Below are 5,700 nucleotides of genomic sequence, written 5' to 3' on the forward strand. Positions count from 1 at the left end.
TGCTTTTAATCTTTCATTTTATTTCATAATTTCCATCTTTAAATTGAATGTTTCTTATTACTGCTTTTTTAATATAATTTGCTTGTTTTGTAAGCGTCTTTGAGTATCTTTTAAAATAATAATAATAATATAAATAAAATGTATTATTATTATTAAACGTATTATTATTGCTCGCCATATTGCACCGTAATTGTTTAGTTGGGGGTGTTATGGCCAGTAATCTAGAGGGAAAGAGTGTAAACAAAGGCTTAAAGTCTTAGAAAATGACACAGGTATTTTTTTTTTTAATTTTACTTAAAAATTGTAAAATCATAATTTAAAGACCGGCTTAAATTATTGGGAACACTTCTGCAAGGGATGGAAAGATGATCGGCGTGACACTTGAAAACATTTAACACATAAACCAGTAGCACAAACAAAAAAAAATCTTTTTAGCTAAGTTGAAAATGTTCAAATGTACAAAACAAAGGATGATGCTCCAAGTTGTTGGATCTAAAATAATAAAGGAATAGACATAACAGTGAAGTGTTTTTAAAACAAGTAAGTCCCTGTAAAATAACAAATGTATAAATGTCATAGTAACTATAATGATGATTACTAACTTGCAAACTATTCTGCAACTCCCCTGAGTGATGTGTAGTAATAACTAAATTACCAAGTTAATTGAATTAATTCCTCCCCTAATAAATTGACCCTATAACTGTTTTTAAAAATCATTAATTAGGAACCGCTCTCATTTAAGAACACTTTCTTAAAGTGTCTTCAATTTTTTGTCTTCGTGGCATGTCACATAAAGACTGTGTCTGAAAAGACTGTGATTTTCTAATGGATCAGTTACATGGTTCAAGAAGCTAAAGTGAAATGCTGCGCCTAATTTTCACAGCACAAGGTTCAAGTGCCATACAGAAGCAAAACGTACATTTTTATCACTCACTGAAGAAAACTAGAAAGCACAAGGGAATTCTCTTTCTGAAAACTGGAATAAACCTTTTCTTTAAATCTTCGAATTTAAATAAATTTTTTTTTTTCAATTTTTTGTATTTTACAATTTATTCTTTAGCATTAAACTACTCAGTGGTCATAATGTGTCACAGATCTGAAATCGGTTTCATCATTATTGCGCTTCAAAGGATTCATTGCAACAATTAAACTATTTTTAAACATGGTTTTGTTAAAAATGAATTTTTAAAAAAATATTCCAAGCATTCCAGCACACTCGTCCTGATCTTAAGGACATGTTTATGTTATAAATGAAAGAGACTAAACCCAGACACTACCTATCCATCCATCCATCCATTCATTCACACATCCATCCATCAGCTACAGAAGGCTGAATGTGGGCTTCACCACAGACAATTCACTATTGAGGGGAAGAACTAAAATAGTGAAAAATATTGCTATTTTTCTTCATAAATTCATTTTCTGAAACTGTGTGACGACCATTTAAACGTGTGGTTTGAGTTTTCACCCAAGATATCAAACTTTTCTAAACAGCTTGCAGTCCCCAATAGCATAAAAAAATGTATGTTTCTGTGATACATCTGAGAGAAAATGAACTTCATGAAGCAACTCTAGACGTTGATAGCTGCAAACAGGCTCCAGGAACCTCCATGACCCTTCTGAGAATGGTGCAGCTGAAGATAATGGACGGATGGATGATACATTTGTACCAACAGTCTGTGAACAGAAAACTCTTTATTTTAGAGACTTCCACTCAAGTCTGTTGAACCGCTGACAAAAAGCCAAACAACGGAAAGCCGTTATCATCAGACGTGGAAGTTTCATTAAGTTTGAAAGTGTTTGTAAAGAACTTAGCCCCTCCCCTTCATTTAGCCCTCCAAACAGAGAGTTATGTAAAAATAATGTCTCATATTTCGGATGTCACTTTCATCAATGACGTCACCAATAATCACCAGTCCGCTACTGTTAGCACGGAGCTTCCAGCGCTTGAATATACAGAACAACAGCAGTTTTATAACTTTAAAGAGGTCATGCTAGAACAAAAAGTCATTACTTACATTTAAATGTAAACGTCTGATTCAGGTGAAGAAAAGTGCTTCTTAGCGCGAAGTGAATTAGCTTTGTGGTTGGAGTACTTTATATCCCTCTGTTTGGAGGGTCGGATTTAAAAAATACATTTCCCAGACACACTTGCTCTTAAACTCCCCCTTCAAATGAAGGGGAACGGAGAAGTGTTAGGGAGAAAGGTAGAATTCTGATCTACATGTTCAAAATCTACATGTTATAAAGTCTTATTCATATAGCCTTAAATACTATTTTAGGGTTTTTTGTTTTGTTTCACTATAGCCCAATAGTAAGGCTCCTAATGTTGCCGGTTTTGAACTCCAACCTGGTAAATAAAAATTAAAAAAACCTCCACAGAGAGACAGGAAACAGCATTTTTTATCTTCAAAGTGACTGATTTTAGAGGTTAAAGTAAATCACTTGATTCCACTCCACCTGCCTTTTCTACAGAGAGTCCTCCTTATGAGCTTGTTTATGCTCAATAATCATTGAATCCCATTAATTCTGCCAAGTACCAAACCTGAGAGCTCACAACACCAGACGGACTTTTGAAGTGATTTGCAGAGATAAAGCGCTCTAGCTCCATCAGTCACAGCTGTGCTGGGTTAAAGCTTTGCCTTGACAGCTCTTGTTCATTGAAAAACTTTTGTCACTTCTTTGTCAATTTGACAAGAAATCAGGGCAGTGCTCACCTTGAAAGCCTGTCAGGATCCTTGGACTGCTTTCATACCGCGATGGTCAGGCAAACAGAAATTGGTGAAAGCACAATGAAACAGTTCATTCTAGCGTACACCAAATTGGCCGGACAAAATTAGCTCTAACGTTGGTTGAGACAAGCATAGGTGATAAAGGAATTAAATTGCCTAATCCTGAAAATTCTTAGACTATTAAAATCATAATTTATCAACATTTATCAACATGTCATACTCTAACTTTTTTGTTAAAAATTTGTACCACTGCTACTTTAGATTAAAGCTATAACATTGTCCTTCTCACTTATATTATTTACTATGTTATGTGTTAAAATCTTCCAAAAATTAACATGCTGTTATTAATAAACTACGTTTACTGTGAGGATTAGTTACTGGGAGCTTTCACACCAGATATCTTTATTTATTTATGTATTAAAATGTATTTCAAACACGTTAATAGTAAAGTACATGCAATACGGCACATATGGTGGATAGTAAAAATAAAAACAATAGCAACAACTCTTTGCCTCAGACCAAAGTCTGTCCATGATCCAAACCTTTTAGTGGACCAAAATGTAAATCCAAGAGCCTTGGTTCACCTGCAAGTGAACTTTCACGACAATGTGAAGTCATTTAATTTCCTAATGTAGCTTGTGTCCGATTTTATAAATGTTAAGATGTGGCCTATGAGACTAAATGTTCAAATGTTTTAAATACATTTTTAACATACACCAAAGAATACTACAGGTAGCAATAAACTTTACAAAGTTGCTAAAATGTTCCTTTTTTTACTCAATACCTAAACAAACAAATAAATTGCCACAACAAAAAACTACAAACTCACAGTCAACATATGCATTAAAACAACCACTATATACTTGATAATATAGAAACTTTGGTTGCCACGCGTGTGCTGCACAGGGTGTACTTATTGACCCATGGCATGAAGGCCCGAGTTCAAACCCTTTCTGTGTGGTTTCCACCTTCTCCCCATGTATGTCAGGCCTGGTTGGTTTCCTCCCACGGTCCAAAAACACGGTAAATTGGTGACAGTAAACTCCCTCTCAGGGGTTACTCGGAGTGTGTAATTGTCTGTCTGTGTATGTGGCCTTGTGAAGAAGTGCCAACCTGTCCAGTGTGCAGCCTGGCCTCACCCCTTTGATTGCTGGGATATGGGCTTCATCGATGTCCATGACCCTAAACGGGATAATGTGGAATAGATCAGTGGTCCCCAACCCCTGGGCTGCCGACCTATACCGGTCTGTGGAACAGTTGGTACTGGGGTGCAGAGAAAACCAAAAAACAATTTTTTTAAAATGTTGTTTATAATCTGATTCTGAAGTTTTATTTTGAAAAACTACTGGATTCTCTCCACTTCATCTGTCTCATTCTTGACGCACGTCAAGTCGCTCGATTACGTGTCGAAAGTACATTCACTACTTTCCGTCCCGACCACTAAATTGAGCCCAGTCAGTAAGGCCAAGTGGGCCCCGTATGGTTTAAAGGTGGACAGAAAATGTGGGCCCCAATTGGGTTTGTCCCCAGTTTCCGTGGTGGCCAAACCTGTATTTCCCCACATTGGCTTAAGTGGGCACTCAGTAGGCTAGCTCGCTATGCTAGCTATCTACCCATTGGACAGTGTAGCGTGCTAGCAAGCTCAGGGATCAGCACCCTTTAGCCAATGTGGGCAAACGCAGGTGGGGCCACCACGGAAACTGCAGAGAAACCCAATTGGGGCCCACATTTCTGCACTTTTAAACTATATGGTGCCCACTTGGCCTTGCTGGCTGGGAAGCCTCCAAGCTAAGAAAATTAACAAAGTAAACATATTTGGAACCAGCAAGGAAACAGAAAAATTGCCTTTCTAACAAACAAAAACCAGGAATATTTACTCCAAATATGGATTTATTGCATAATAATGAAATTCAGATATTGGCTGTTTAATGTTACAAGAATCCTGCTAACCAAGTTGCATAAACGTTTCTTCACATTTCTTAATATTTTTAAATATACCAGTATAAGTAACATTTTTTTCTTTGAATTTATGTGCCACATATTAAAATTCAGATAATGCTTAAGTTGGCATCTGATTTTTTTTTAAAACCCGCTTTTAAGATTAAAAGACTAAATCTAGTGTAAAAATAAAGTTGAAACCAGCTGCAGATATTCTGCAGAGGATGAAGAGAAACTTTATCCTCAAAATAAGGGAAACTGAAAGCTGAAAAAATATTTTTTTAAAGTGGACCTCCACCTCAGCCTTGTACAGGCCGGTCTGTGAAAATATTGTGACATTAAACTCGGTTGTGGCCTGATTAAAAGGTTGGGGAACACAGTGATAGATGGCTGCTTCACAAGATGCAAATATGAAAGAAAAAAGGATTTTCAGAACTTATGCCAGGTACAGCTTTGATCAGTCATTTTTTTTTTTTTTAATTGTTCATTTAGCGTTTTCTGTTTTTTTGTTTCATACTGGAAGACTTTTACAGTGCAAAGCTTTGAGAAATGCTTTTATTTTGAGACACTGCACTTTTTAATGACAACGTCTCGCGAGGCAAGAAACACCATCAGTGGAACAATCACATGGGAGTAAAAACCTAATTATTTAGTGAGATTACTGCACTATTGGAAGGCAAAACCAAAATGTCAAACATAACCCCTCATCCCAAAGAAAAATGACATGCATAATCAACTTCTGTTATGCAGAGAACCACCAGCACTTTCCCAAACAAAGACTATTTGAATGACAACCTCAATTTCCCCCCTTTTTTTATTAAAAAAAATGCTAGTCCACTCCCAATCTCATATTATTCTTTATTTCTGTAAAATGTAAAATTGATTATCAAACAAACAATTTACAGCAAATACATTTGAACACTGCAGAACCAACTTCTTTACCTGGACAGCTGTTTTCCTACTGCTCTGTTCCACTTCATATTTAACACATCAAAGTAATTCAAATAAAGGTTGGAAGAAGGTTGCATCC

This window comes from Oryzias melastigma, linkage group LG1 (genome assembly GCF_002922805.2).
Source record: "Oryzias melastigma strain HK-1 linkage group LG1, ASM292280v2, whole genome shotgun sequence".
Taxonomy (NCBI): Eukaryota; Metazoa; Chordata; class Actinopteri; order Beloniformes; family Adrianichthyidae; genus Oryzias; species Oryzias melastigma.